Raw genomic sequence first — 16,514 nt, 5'->3', positions numbered from 1 at the left:
AGCAGGGATGCCCCGGTGACTCTTAGCTGGGTAGCTCCATGGAGTTTGTCACCAGAAAGGCTGATGACTGCATGTCCACTGCATCAGAGGACAGAAAGGCCCAGAGCATTATGACATGATATCATAGAAATATGAAGAAATAAGGTTGTAATAAGCTTTCTGATTCTGAGCTGAAGTTATATTTTGCTATGTAGCTGGGGTCAGCTTTAGGCAGAGAAAAGGGGGAATTATGTGGTTTATTTTTCTTTTGCAGTATGCTGTAATCATCACAAGAAATGTGACTTCGGATCAGTATTTGCACTCTTCCTTTGTGAGAAGAGTGATAAGTTCAATTAATGATCAGCAAGCCCTCAACAAGAAAAGCACTGTTTACTCAGAACAGCAGCATTACAGTGAAAATGAAAATGAGATGTAAGTGCCTGTCTTGCTTAGGAGTGGTCAATTCATATCCTGAAGGAAATATAAATCTAAATGTCTTCCCTGTGACTGTTCACTCAACTCCTGCCCAGGTTTCGGCCTAACACATAGCTCACGCTAAGGCCTGATGTATGCTGGGAGCAGCGCCATTAGGTCAATGCAAGAGCAACATGGAGGTAGGACAGGATGGACAGGGAGGGATAAAGGTCATTATGCAGTTGTTATCACCTGCAGCTTGCTGTCTCTGGCAGCCATTGTCTCTTGCATCCTTGCATACTAATTGCCCAAACTTCCAATCTGGGAGGTATAAACACATCAGCTTACCCAAAGAGATTTTGAAGTGGATCGAACAGCAGCCGGACTGCTGGGGGTTTCTTGCTTCCCCATGTGATATGGGGGACACCGCTCTGTGAGGGAGAAGGAAGAATGAGCACTCCCACCCTTTGTGAGGTGATGGTTTTGCTCATTGGTGCATGAGTTACAAGTTAGAGAACTTGTGGGTCATGAATTACTGAAATGATGAATGAGTGAATTCACGTTAAACTAGCCTGTACAAAGGGGATTGAGCCCGTTTGATGTGTTTGTTTGTTTTCCTTCCTAATGAGTTCATAAAGTAAAGTTTAATTTACAGAGTATGTCATCCTGTAAATTAGAGAGATTTAAACGGACCATGACACTGCCCCTAGTGCTTGTTATACCTGCTACAGTCCCAGGCTAGTCATTTGCAAACAGCATCTATTTTTTCAGGACTGGACTGCCAATTTTGTAAGCTTTAAGTGCTATTTTCTTTTCTACCTCTCTGACTAGGTTTAACTATTTCAAGTATTCCCTCTGGGGGAGAGAAGATTTGGACAGTGACACTTTAAAAGCCTCTTCACTTGCATGGTTTCACCGTAAGGATATGGCCTTAATGGCTCCTAACATTTTCCAGGCTCTTGGGGAGCATCCTTTAGTTCACCGGCTTCCTTTTGGGCTTGCTGCTGACTGAATTCTTGGCTCCCTGTATATCACTTATAGCACTAACACAGTAGGCTTTTGCTATTCTATGATCCTACAGCATCTGTCACATTGGGTATTGATCACTCAAATCCAGGAATATCGAAAAACAAGAATTTATTCAGGCTTCCTGTAAGCTGTACCAATTCAATTATTCTGCATTTAAATAATTAACACGTAAATAGAGCTTCTGTATTACATTCTGTATGCCATCCACCCCTTCTTACAAAGTTCATTTTGCTATCTTTTCTTATTGTTAACTTTCTGAATTCCTCTATTTATAAGTGAAATCACCCCTTGCAGTTTAACAGAAAAACAGCATTTCTTGTTACTGTCATTTCTGAAGTAGCAGTTGGTTTCTGTTCTGTATATGGGGATTGGAGTTTTATTTAGGCAATGAATGCAAACCTCAGCTAAAACTAGAAAATGTTACTGTCAAATGTTTATTCAATGCTATTTCAGTACTGTGATAATAAATTAAAATTTATAATAGCACATATTACATCCTACTGAGGATACCTAAGAGATCTAAAAATGACTATGAATTCAGCCGCAGGAATCCTGTAAGGTATTACACACTTTAACAGGAGACAAATCCACCATGTCATAAGGTAAATTGGAAACAGATCCAAATAGAGTGATTATTTTGTGGCTAAGGAATATGCTTTCTCTCACTGTATAAAGTAGAAACAATAGCTAATTTTCACTTGATTGTGCTTTTATAATTTAAGGTAAGTTTAAAAGCTGGGGGTTTTTCTGGTACCACTGCTGTGAATAATGTTATCACAAACAGGATCACATACTTATTCAGACCTTAAGAGTTGATCAGACTATTAATTTCTTCTATCAAACCATAGAACTGTATGATTCCATCTCCATTTAACTAGGTAATATCTGTCATTTTTCGGGCCATTACCTATAAAAGAATAATGGAAAGGTTTTTCAGATAGTGAGGTAGCAAAACCTTGTTAAGCCCCCAGACTTTATTGGCTCAGTTTACAGAATCATGATGTGTTGTGGAAGTTGAAGGAGGTATGCTAGAAAGGTGTGTTTTCTCAAGCTGTTTATTTCAGTCTAGGAAATATTGGATCCAATTTAATTTTGGGGACTATCCTTATTGGAAGATGGACCTAAATCTGTATTTTTTTAATGATGATTAATTTTATTTTGTTTTGTTTTGTGGGTTTATTTTTGTCTGGGTTAAGGAGCAAAATGCCACAACCTACTGAAGCTTTGACTAGGCCATGTCAGACTTGAAAATCAGCAGTAGTAATTGGTATGGTAATGACTTTTCCTTTTGAGTTTATCACAAAAAAATGCCTACTTCTTATCTTTAAGCAACATTTTATTATCATTTTGGAGCATCTGAAATTTGAGTTCAAGAATACCTTTTAGCAGTCTGTTTCTGTCCAGTGATTACTCCCAAACATGAGGTAAATATGTTATAACTTTCTTTAAAAATGAGGTAGAAGCTCCAATGTTCTTTATCAAGGATTTATTTTTTTCCATTCAAGGCAAAAGAACACAAAGAATTTCTACTTTATCTGAGGAAGATAAGCAGTTGATAGAAGTCTCTGACTGTATTATAACTATACAAAATGTGGTAAACATGGCGAGTCATTTCTTTCAGAAAGGATAGCTACAACTGCTAAGCAAATACCCATGAAAGACTTAAGTCTCAGTAGACCCTACAGAAAATATCACATAGAAGATTTTTTATTATTTTATCAGAAAGAAAAATTTCTCCTGTATTTACAAAACTCAAAACAGATCAAAAGACTGAATCACTTGTTCAGCCCTTTTATTCTAAGAAGTGAGTCTTTTTTAATATATATTAACTTTTTTCAGTGAAAATCAGAAAGTTTAAATAACACCTTGTCATCAATACTAGTTAGAAAGGCATAGAGAACATTCCCGTTGCAGGTGGGGTTGCAGAAAAATTTAGCTGCCAAACACTAAAAAGGCTCTTCTAGCCATGAGGAAACCAAGTCTTGCAAGAGTCCTACAACTTGATAACATTTCATGGAGCACCATAAGACCTGAGACCAAGGTTCAGTTTGTTAACAGAACAGCTGAGGACAGCATATTTTTCTTCTCAGAAATGACTGCTATAGAATGGCATATTTTCTTGCCCTCCTTAGCTGCAGAAATTTCAGCAATTTAATGAAAGCAAATACATAAAAATAAAAGGCGGAGGGAAGAACATGAAATAAAAATGTTAACCCCAAAACCTTGAGTTCAACCATGTTATAACCCACTGTAAACAGTTTCTTATCAGGAAAAGGATTAGGTGTTGTTATCACCTACACTTATGATAGCATCCTCAGATATCAGACATTTATAGAACCCTAGCTGAAAAAAAGCCTAGCAGATACCCTTCTGAATGCATTTTTCTTAGTTGGACAATTAATGACCTGCTGTCCAATTATTTTTTTAAATAATGTGGTGGGAGTGATCTCACGTACTATTTTTGGTTTTCCCTTTACACCCAGAATCTCAAAGGACAGTCCCCACAGCTAGTCTTACTAAGCCTGCAGTGATTTGTTAGCTATTCACAGATATCGGTGCCAGGCCAGACAGTGTGAGCTGGTTACATCCATACTGCTTGTAAGGTTCAAGTTCTGAGTTCAGACCAGTCCTCAATCTGTGCCAAATTTTTCCTTTCTTGGAGACTGACACTTCTCAAGCTGGTGAAAAAAACAAGAAGAAAACACTTGTAGAATTTATCCAAAGTAAATTCAAGCTCAGCCCTAAGGCCACATAATACCATACTGAACTAATTAAAGTGTTAAATAACACACTGGAAAGAGTCCATTGAAGTACCACTGAAATGGCTAGCATCAGATATACGTAAAGAGACTGAGGGAATTGGGTTTATTTAACATGGATGAGAGAAGACTCGGGGGGATCTAACTGCAGCCATCCATTGCATTAAGGAGGGATTATGCAAAAGCAGGACCCAAAATAATCTCAGAGCTTCACAATGAAAAGATGAGAGGCAATATTCATAGGCTGCAACAAAGAAATTCCAGCTGGACACAAAGAAAAATTTCTTAAGAAACAAATGTCGTGGTCAAGCACTGGAACAGGTGGCCACAGAGACTGTAAAATCAGCATCCTTAGAGATTTTCAAAACTAGATTGGACAAGGTTCTAAGCAAACTTGCCTAACTTAGAAGCTAGTCCTGCATTGCAGACTTGAGTGATCCTTTCCAAATTAATTTTTTTTTTCTATGATTTCTATGAAGTATGCCCTGAACAACAATGGGGCCAGTTCTGGGCTCCCCAGTACAAGAGAGGTAAGGAGCTACTGGATAGAGATCAGCGAAGGGCCACAAAGATGATGAAGGGACTGGAGGATATCTCCTATGAGAAAATGCTGAGACAGCTGGGGCTGTTCAGCCTGGAGAAAAGAAGGCTCAGGGGGGATCTCATCAATGTATATAAATACCTGAAGGGAAGATGCAAGGAAGAGGCAGCCAGGCTCTTTTCAGTGGTACCTGGTGACAGGACCAGAGGCAATGGGCACAAACTGAAACACAGGAGGTTGCCTCTGAGCATCAGGAAACATTTTGTTACTGTGAGGGTGACGAAGCACTGGCACAGGTTGCCCAGAGAGGTTGTGGCATCTCAATCCTTGGAGATATTCAAAAGCTGCCTGGACATGGTCCTGGGCAACTGGCTTTAGGTGGCTCTGCTTGAGCAAGGGGATTGGACCATATCACCTCCAGAGGTCCTTTCCAACCTCAATCCTTCCATGACACTGCAATATATGCTATGCTAAATAATCATCCTGGCACTGTGTTGACAATACAGATTAATCCTCTGAGTTTCTCTTTTTTTTTTCATAGTTACAGCTATAAATGAACTGAATGTCAATGGTATCCAATATTCAGTGATTGCTTTTGTCCAATTTATAACATATGAAAGTTTTATTACATACTTATTGTTAATTACTTGACAATTAATTGTGTAAATTTCAGTGAAAACAGGGATACTGAGTATTCATCAGTTTCATGGGCTTTAATAGAATTAGTTTTTAAAAGCAACACTTGTTTTAGTCGTAGTAAGGCATTATTCAAGATAATTGTGGAAATGTCTTGCTAGGTCATTGAAAATATTATATAACCAAACTTTAAAAATAAATTGAAAAGCCCCTCCTCCCCTCTCTCCATCACAGCAACCTTTTCTCCTGTACTCACCGAAAATCCAAGAAAAAAAATATAAATCTGAACTTCAAGCCGATATTCAAATTAAATGCTCTTGGCAGTTAAAACTTATTCCCAGTTTGAACTCTAATACACAGAGTTCTATCAAGATTAAGTAATAATTTAAAGAAATAAAAAACAATGATATCTGCTGGTCCCTGTGTCAGTATCAGCAATGCAATTAAATAATTGAACTGTTCTACCTTACGCTGGAAACAATGATTTCCCTGGTGTAATTAATGTTCAAATGGAAGCAAAAACAAATGCAAACCAAGCAACTGTATGTGACATGATTAAGATAGTCTTAGGTTTTATTTTTCTAATAGTATTGTCTATATAAAGCAAAAGCTCAAGTGAACATCTAGGTCTGCTAGTTAACAAGACTCTCAACTACAGTAACTGTCTAGCATCTTTGCTGTCTGAAGAACTCTAAACTTTTCATAAGTTCTCTCTTTGTTGGGTGTTTTTTTCCTTCTTTTAATAGTTCTGGATGAGATAAACCAGAAGAATAAACAAAGCTTTTCTGAGGAATCCACAGGTAATTCACCAAGGTACACAACCTAACAAATTAATTTAACAAACAGGTTGGCTGATAAGGGTTCTGTGTTTTTTTTAAGCTGATTAGAATTTTTTTAATAGGCTTAGTTTAGAATCATGTTCATTTATGTCTCCCTTAATTATTTCTTAGAAGTGTTTTTACTACAAATGAAATTGAAGGATAAAGTACTCTCACATACATCACATTTATTACTATAGTAGCATGCCACAGCTCAGTTCAGTGTACAGATTTCTGTTTTGTCCACATCATTGCCAGCAACAGTAATAACAGGGATGAATTTCTGTTGGGTTTTTTTTGTGACAAATAGACCAGTTTCCTGGTTTTTTAGGAAATAACGGGAATTAGACAATGGCAGTCCAACAGGGCTGGGGTAGGTACGTGAGGAATATCACTAACTGAGAACATTAGCACAGAATAAGACTCTCTGTGGTTATTGAGATCACAAAAGAATTTAGGTATCTGAAGTTGTCCAAAATTTAGATTTTTTTCCAGCCCCTGTTGAATTGTCGCAAATCATGGGAACAAGAAAGTCCTTCCTGGATGTCTACCTGAATTTCTAATTCCCAGGTTCATTTGCCAGTTCTGAAACCTTTTCTTACAGTAGGTTCCACAGTTTATGAACTTCACTGCATGGGTAGTGAAACACCTCAGGAGAACATGGCTGAACAACTCAGGATCTGTATTACATTTCAGTATGAATGAATGACTAAGTGCAAAAGGGTAAATATGTAAAAGATATGTAGTTCCTGAAGCAGAAAACAGTGCCAATTATTCCATTTTCTAAGTAAGAGCATAACACTTGGGTTAACAATTCATTTGTGATTGGTCTCTGACCAAATAGACCTTGGATTATCTACACAATGGCACACCTCCCATAAGATTGCTGGGAAATATCTCCAGAACCAGACAGCCAGAATAGGATACACTTACAGCAGTCTTGTAGGAAATGGACATGCAGGCTTGTATTCTCTCACTTAAGGGAAAGAACTGACTAAATCATCTGCAGCCACATGAGTGGCATTGGTAACATTAGATGGCATTAGTAACCAGTAGTGTAAAACAGAGGACCTGCTTTGTTCTTTGAAAGAATGGACATGTGTGTGGGTCTACCCTGATAAGCAGTTCTTGTCTCTGGCTTTCTAAGCTGGGGCACCTCTAAATCTTGCAGAATCCCACCTCTAGTCCCCCATGTATATTTATACCAGTAATCTCCAGAGGGCCAGGGCAAACGTGAAAGAATGACATGAAATAACCTTTACCATATAATTCCTAGCACATTCCTTGGCACAATTTTGGCCTGTGCCAGCTAGTATTGTCCATGCCAACACACAGTTCAAAGGATGGTGTGGACCAAGAATTTTTCCCAGTTGGCATTTTGCATATGGCTTCCCAAGGAGTGCAGCATTGTGGACATGCCTCTTGACTCCAGAGCCATAGAACTGACCCTGGCTTTCTTTGAGCCCTTTGTGTTGGTTCTAAACCTTAAAGCCCGTAGCTGTCTGTGTTTCCTCCACTCATGAATTCCATACCTAAACTGTTGGTGCTGGATATACCTAGAGTTGCCTACCTACTGACAGAAGTGAGTGGCAATGTTCCAGTCGTGTTATTCCCATGTTGTCCGAGGCATAAGATCCAACTCATCAGGATATTCCTCCGGTTTCAGAGTAAGCAGCCTGAGTGGAATCATGGTTTTCACAGTTTTGACAACCAATGTTGCATTTTTATCCCTGATTCAAACTAAACCTCTCTCCTAGTAAATTTGAACACATCTCACTCATCAGAAGAGCCCAACAGTTAGTTCTTAAATTGTTTCAGATTGGTAAAGTAAAGCTAAGGTTTCAGGTTTCAAAAATTTGAACTACTTTCTGTTATCATCATAGGAAAGGAAAGGGCCATCTCTGGATATATTAAGAGGAGACAATCAGGACATGACCCAAGTACTTTTCTATTTGCAATAACAAAAACTTATGCTTAGACAGTCAGGCTGCTTCATGTCTTGCTGCCAGCTCGGCAGTAAGAATGGAAACGAATTAAGTCTTTCCACTCATTTGGATTTTGTTGTTTATCACTTGCCAAGTATTGCCAACCACAATTCCTTGGCTAGTGCCAGGACTTCTTAACTTCCTAGACAGGAATAGACTGGTACATGATGTCCAGCATAGCTGTGGGTGTGAAAGTGACCATCCTTTTTTACCTATAGATTTCAATTTTTTAGGAATCTAATTGCCTTCCTGAGAAAATGATGTGAATTTAGTGTTTTACTCTCTACTTATTTCTATTTCTCTTTTATTCATTTGTGACTGGGGCATTAAAGCACTGAATGGATTCTTCATTTTATTTTTATGTGAGAATATAAATACACACTACAATTGTGTCTCATGGATTCACAGTTCAATGAAACGCTGAAGTGCTATATTTTTTATGTGACACTCAATTTTGTAAGCTAAGCAGTAGTGTAAAGGGGTCTGAAGGTCTGCTTGATTTGAAAGATAATTGCAAATACTCCTGAGACTTTTAAGAATTGTGATTTATTACTGGGCAGTTTATATTTGAATTTATTAATAATATTCTGAAGTAATGCAAATTCTTGCCTGTGACAGAAGGATTCATAAAGACAGTGTTAGCGTTTTGTGACACGATGAAATGACAGCTTTCACTTTAGTGTATGTAAATTGCTATAGTGTGACACCTTTGCTTTGCTGTCAAAGGTTTTCCATCTGAAAATATGTCCAGTTCTCCCCTGCTGCTCAGTAAGACAACCAGAATATTTTGGTTTCCGAGGAAAGCAATAGGGAACTACCATCTCAGTTTGCTGCTTTAAACACTTTTCCTTTGCTCCACTGACACTGGTACATATGGAAAACAAGACAACAATCAAGGTGGAGAATAGAAAATGCAAAAGTATTTACAGAGGGTATCCAGAGCCCTCAACATAAAGGTGGTAAGACTGCTCTAGAAGTGAGCAGGGTGGAAGCTAATTTAGGAATGGGTTGAGATAAATGAGACATGAAATGACTAAGCAGATAAAGGGCCTAACTGAGCTGAAAATGGCTGGGGAACTGTGGGCTCCATATGGTTCCCAGTGCACTTTCCCTTTCTTCCTACAAGTATTCAGAAAGAGGCTGTTAAAAAGAGTGCGGGAGAAACTGAACAGCTCAGGAGCACCATGGCCTCATTCCAAGTTTCAGGGAAGACTTCAGTGCTTTGTTTCTGGCTGTGTTAAGTCTCTCTCCAGGTGAATAGATCTCACTCTCGGTTCCCCCAGCATGTTTCTGATCAAGCATCCCAGGAAAGCACAATAGTGTCTGCAAGTGAATCTTTTTTGCAAAGGTCTGAATTTTGCCTGTATAGAGATATTAAGCAGTTTATTCATTTTGGGGAAGTTAATGTCTGACATTCTAGTGAGGATATACATTTAACTGAGGGAAGCATGTTTCAAATGATCGGTACAAAAGATGGAAATTCCTTCACACACACCAGTGGTTGGTATTAAGACATAACCTTTGTTTACTTTTAGCCTTAACCTCTCTCTCCCTTAAATTATGCAGTAGTTTTACCCACTTAAAGGCCATGAAATGACACTACACCAGAATGGGAGCATGTCAGAGACTCCCTGCCACAGTGTTGTATGGGCCAGAGGATCCCCAGAGAGGGGCACGGCCAGGGCCTGTCCCACCACCCCAATCAGGGAGCAGGGCAGGCTGGGGGGGGCACCGTGGGCAGCTCCAGCCCCACGCATCGGGAATCTCCCTGGGGAAGGGTCAAGAGCATGTGAGTAGTTAGATGGGGCTAGAAATGCTCTCCCTAAGGAGATGAGCGGGAAGGGGCAGTCCCCAGCTGCACTGCCCCTGAGCTGACCCTGAGCTCCAGCAGCCGTACCCACAGGAGGCAGGATGAGCCCAGGGCCCTGACACTTACCTCAGTGCTACACAACATGGTGGACAAGGCAACGGGACCTGGGTCCAGTTCCTCACTGTATCAATATAATGACAGCAAACTCCTGTTGCTGCTGATGGTGCTGCCACTCTCCTTAAAAAAAAGTGAAGAATTCCAATCTGCATTCTGTTTCCAGCAAATTAATTACTTTCTACTTATTTTTCACCCATTTTAATTTCAAAATCTTTTTTTCTGAGTGCTTATTTAACTAATTCTCTTTGTTTGCTACTGTTTACAATGAACTTTTGAACTTGTGTCTATAAATTGTATAGGTTAATGAATGTCTTTCATTTCCTTCGAATGTTTTCAAGTATTATTTTCTGTAATCCTTTATGCTGAGCTTACTTCTGCTACACTAATATTTGCCAGACTGAAAATAAAAAAATGTTTAGGATGGTTGATATAATATTTTTACAGCCTCTAAAATCTTTAAATCCTGATTTTGTATAAAAGAATAATATTGACAGGTGGAAGGTGGAGAAAGAGGGCTAGATTTCCAATTGTATTGTAAAAATCCTCTTTTATCTGTCAGAGGTATTCTTTCCCATAACGGACTGGGGTTTTTATGTATCATCTTTTCTCTTAGCAAAGTGCATATCTGTCCCCTGTCAAAGCAGATACAAAATCATTAGAATATGAGGAATTAGGCTCTCCTGCTTCACCATTAATATTACGGGCTGAATTGAAACAATTATAACAATTATTGAGTTCAGTAACAAGGACAGGGACGTAGAGCCTTAAAAAAACCTGTGAGTTGTGATTATAGTACCAGTGATTTCATTATAAAATTGAGCTGGGCCAATGACTGTAATGGCACCCAAAAGATCTGGTAAACTATTACTACAATATTTCAAGCACCATGATAAAGATGCCATCTTTCCTCAGGCCAGAATTGGGCTTTTATGCTTTTCAACTTGGAAATGTGTTAACCAAAACTATAGAAAACAGAGATGGGAGAATTGTGCTATAGGAAATCCAGCCTTTCTTGTATTTAGTCTGGAGCTATAATTATACCATAATACAAATATTGTCCCTTATCTATGACCAAGATGTTAAGGTAGCCATCAGTGGATGATAGTTTGTGTTATGTAAAAAGAAACAAAGTGTTCTTTTCTTTGAACCCATTACTCTTTTTTTGGCCTGAAACACTTTCCTTGTGGCCAATACAGGCTGCTTTACTGAAATTCCAGGCAAGCTTTTAAACCTAGTTCTTGGCTTCTAGTTTAGCTGCTTCTTCTATCATTCAAAAACATTTAAATGGATTTAATCTTATGTTTGTAGCTCTAGGATTTCATTTCCTATTTACTTTTTTTGGACATGGTTTTACCAACCCCTTTGCAGAGAAGCTGACTTACTGCTAAAGCTTCACTCCATCCCTACTTATAGATTGCAAAAAGACAGACTTACTGACAAAGAACACCCCCATCACAAGTGTCTTTGAAGACGGCTTAGCAAGAAGAGGAAGAGAAGGTGTGAGAGAGGATATAAATGCGTAGCTGTATAATTAAGAAGTCATATAGGAGATTAGAAACTGATTAGGAAAGGCAAGGGAGAATACAGAGCAGTACAATTTGGGTAAAACATATTGTCTAGCTATTCCTCTCCTTATTTGTATTCAACATATGAAGACCCAGAGAAAATACTATCTCCCTGATGAGCTGTTAACACTAGCCAGTATTACTAATGAATAGATAATAGCTTCCCTCTAACGCTGGGGGAGAATTAAGTTTCAGTATGTGATAGTATGTATATGTATGTATGAGTATATATATATTTGTATAGATGCATATATTAGTATATATAATAGTAAAGTATAACATAATCTATACTATTTGTATAGTATATATGTGTTAGTATGTATATATACACACACATATATACATACATGCAAAACCCTATACTAACATAAATATATAATATTATATATGTACTTGTAACGTGTTTGTATATATGTAAAGAAATACACACATTTTTGCCTTTGAAAGTATAGCTAGCAACAGAGTTATTTTGAATTGCGGGTATCAAAATGGCTGAGGACATCACCTGTCCGAAACTCTATTCTGATTGAAACTTTGTGCATAATCTGCCTCTGGTACACCGGCAGCTTGTTGCTGAAACAGAAGTGACTAAATCTAAATGTAGAAGGGGAGGGAGAAAGGAACAACCTTCAACGGTACCTTTTCCCCAAGTGCCAGACAGTCCTTGCAGTACCAGTTTAGAGATCTCCATTTGCTTTAACTGATTTCTCAGTCTGCAAATTAAGGTTTCTACTGCCCATTATTCAGAATTTAGGAATTATAGAGATACCCAGGAGACTTCATAGCCAAAGCTACCTGTTAGTTAAAGCAGGAGTGAAATAATTCTTTTGTATGCTTAATGTTCAAGATTGGTATTTACACTTACTCATCCTTCTGTAGCCAGCTGAAGTTTCTAGAACAGTTGTTAGTCAGCTGATTACTGTCAAACATTTAAAAATTAATTTGTCTTGAATAGGCAATGGACTTCAGATTGGGGAGGTTCTTCAAGTGAAGGTACTCTACAAGCTTCCCTGCCATACCTTCTACATATGAATTCACATATAAGCACAAACATAGGCATTTCTGAATTTAAAATTACCCCTCCCCAAAAAAAGTTAAAAAACAGGAGTGACACCTTTCTCGCAGTCTCTCATTTCTGCTAGGGAAGTCCCTAACCCACTAAGCTCTTTTTCTCAAGCCTGCTAGCCACTACCCTGCCTCCTGGAGCTCCTCGAATTGCTTCTCACAGAGTTTCAGAAATCAGGGGTGCAGGCAAGAAAACCCTGTGGAGGGATACATAGGGATCTGTGTAGGGCAGGCTAAAGGAGAAAAAGTGGAATTTCACCCTGCTCCCTGCAGTCAGGCAGTGGTACCACAGGGAGCTGGTTACAAAAAGTCAAAGTGAGACTTGGATGTGGGATGGGCAGGGTATTGGTTGAATTTTGAGGAGAGTAAGGGCTGAATGAAACTCTTAAAATGCTTAATAATGTTATGCATTTGTAGAGAAAAAGGTAATGGACAACCCTTCTCCTTGGGAGAAGGTGTTTAGCAACTATACTGGTTGTATTGGTTAGAGGGAGGATTTCACAGAACCATTGAAATAGTAAATGTTCCCCATTCCCTGCATGACAAGCTGAAAGACTTAAACACAACCTTGACCTCAAAAATGTTAACAAAATAACAAAGGGGTCTTTGCCACTTAATATATATTTTAAAAAAACAGACAGGATTTTCAAATAAAGTTGTTTCTTTCATTCAGTTTGGAGCTGTGCAGGTCTGTTAGCTGCATACTGGGGGATTGTATAAGTGTGCAGGCAGCATTATACAAGTGTGTGGACCTGAAGAACCTAGGAAAGTAATTTGGATAATACATCTGAGGCTTTCAGAAACATGAACAGAGACTGTCTTCCCTGTTTCTCAGCTACTCTGTAACTTACAGCAGAAGTAAGACACTCTTGCTTTTGAGTTTATAAACGAAGTGAGTTTTAACTGTCTGTAAAGCCAGAATTGCTGGCACAAAAGCTGTTAAGTTTTTGAGGAATAACACTCTGGGGAGCCATTAAAAAGAATCCTGGAATGTCACAGAATAATCAAACATCCTGATGGAACATGCTGCAGTTGCTGTTTTTCAGAAGAAAGTGTTTTCAGCTGAATTTCCAGTACCAATTCCTGACACATCCTGCATGCTCTCTTGGGTCTCTGGTTCAATCCATTTTCTCCAGTACAGTTCAGGTTGGGAGGGCTTGAAGCTGGTGTGATTACAGTGATGTGGTTAAGTCAATTGAAGCATATGAAAGTTTACAGAATTTCTGTCTTGTTTAAATAAAGCTTAATTTCATGAAAGAAGCAGATGATCAGGATTTACAGGCAAAGTTGGGCAGGCAGAGAAGGAAGAGGAATAAGACTGGATATAGATTTAATTGTAACTGTCAAGCTTTGAAGACCTCACTTACAAATCATCTACTTGTTCCATACTTCAAGTGCAAAGAAAGGATTTACAAATCTACTCATTTTAATTTAGGGTTTATTGGGATGATTTGTAAATTAATCATAGGAATTACATATAGAAGGTAGGATTTATAAGCCTAGGGGAGGATTATAAAGTATGATGTAGGATTAGTAAATCTATTGTCTGTATATAAATATATTTCCAGACTTCTAAAGCTATTACATGTTAGCTAAATCATATGTTTAAATTAATGATGTCTAAATCAAAACTGAGTAAAATACTTTTTTTTTTTTTAACCCAGTGGCAACATAAGACAAGTTGTTACAAAGTCTCAAAAAGGAACATTAACACATAGAATTTATGGAATGAAGTCAATATGGAGTACATTTTACCAGTGTAAATGTATGGGCAGAAGAAGAAGGAGTAATACTGAAATAGAGACTTTCCGAAACTGTTTTCAACTTTTAGAAACCTGTCCAGCTGGAACAAAGCAGCAGTCTAAAACAGTGCATTCAGTGGTCACATACACGATGTTGAGGGGAAGTCAGAAGAAGGTAACTGAATAAGCCAGGGAAGCATGCATGCATCATTTTGACTAAGCTGATTAGAATAGACAATTCTGGTGACAGTGCAGTGATTAGAAACAACAGAGAAGTCTGAAAACAAACTTGCCACCCACAGTAACTTTGGGATCTCTTCCCTTTTTTTCCATCCCCTTAAATCCTAGAGCAAGGGAAGACTGGCTTGGTGACCAACTGGCACCGAGCCATTTAAGCCTAAAAACTCATTTCATCTTCTAGATGGGCAAAATAACCTATAATGAATGTGTGAGTAATTTAAGATTTTTAGTAGCACAGCTTTCTAGGACAAAAACCTTACACAAAGACAAAAATGAGAGCCTTGTAGTAACCTGCAATCATTCAGTAGAAGGTACCACAAAGTAGCAGTTACACTCAGACTTAAAATGCAAAAGAAAAACAACTGGCAGCGTTATCAGAACAATCTGAGCAATTTGACTCGCACTGTGAAAGTGTTTGAAATTTTCCTTGGCTGGCACTTAGATTGCATTTGCCAACTTGTAGCAAGTTGCTCAGATTTGCTCTGTGTTTGTAAACACTGTACAGAATTTATTTTTATTCTGTTACAAAATCTATTTTTATTCTGTTTCTGAATAGCCAAAATATATGAGAAGGGAAGAAAAGTCAAAGCAAAACTGAGACAGAAAGACCTATAAAAGAAGAAAGCAGATGAGAATGATGCCTTCATTATGTAGAAAGCTTAATGGTGGAAAAGTGATAATTCTCTGTAATTAAATGAAAAGGATTGTCTATTTAAGCTTCTACATGCAAAAAAGTTTCACCAAAGTTTTAGAACTAAACAAATTAGTCAGGTGTTCAGCTTCATCCATATTTCATTAACAAAAATATCTCAGGAAGAGGTGAAAGTTTCCTTTTTTTTAAGGATGACTTTTGCACCAGTTCTAATTTTTCTTAATTACAGTGTCATTGTCTGCCTGACTAAACAGACTGTGATGTAAAGGATCACTGCACCAGGTCTCTAAGTCCTGTGACCAAAACAGGATAAGTTTTTTAATATTTTTTATTCCTTGCCAAAGCTTACCTATGAAAGTACTAGCTTTGGCTCAGGAAGTCCCTGACTTACACACTCAGCCTTCAGCAATTTCTGCTCTGAGGGGATGTTGTACTATGTGCTTATCTTGGGTTTAGGTTTTTTCCTGTGTCATCTGTCTTTGATGACTGATGGAGACAGATTATTTGGCTAGACAAATGTTTGGTCTGACCTGGGATAGCTACTCTTATCTATTTTTTTGAGATTCTCACTGTCGGCTGTTTGTTTGCATTAGCCCTGACCAGTGTTTTTCACTACTGTGGCACAATATGAAAAATTATGTGTAAAATGAATGGCTAGCCAGACTGACAGATTTACCTCTATGTACCTGTATCTGTTGACTCTTCTTAGCCCTTGAGGCTGAGAGGTCATGAGATGAATTCAGCTCCCTCTTTGCATCAAGGGAATGTCTTAGTTAATGCCAATAATAGACTCAATCACTTATTCTGCAAATGCATTCAATGGTCACAGAGTAAATGGAGAAACAGCTTCTCCTTTAAATCACTGACAAGGTTTAAGATTCAAGGAAAGGTAGGACTTGATTTTGAGGTTTCAGAATGAACTTGCAGAGCTGAAGTTAAGGAAAAATGTTGTTCCTTACTAAAAAAGAAGTTCTGACTCCAGATAATTGGAACTGAAGACTGCCAATTTTGTAACTGAATTTTATATTTATTCCTTCTTTAAAATACAAAGGCATGAGAAAAATACAAGCAAAGCAAAAACAATGAAGCAACAAAAATTGCTTGAAACTAAGCGCCAAATCAGGATAGCATTTAAGCATAAACAAGGATGAAAAGTTAGAAT

This window comes from Aptenodytes patagonicus, chromosome 2 (genome assembly GCF_965638725.1).
Source record: "Aptenodytes patagonicus chromosome 2, bAptPat1.pri.cur, whole genome shotgun sequence".
NCBI classification, from domain to species: domain Eukaryota; kingdom Metazoa; phylum Chordata; class Aves; order Sphenisciformes; family Spheniscidae; genus Aptenodytes; species Aptenodytes patagonicus.
Note: the sequence above shows the minus strand (reverse complement) of the source record.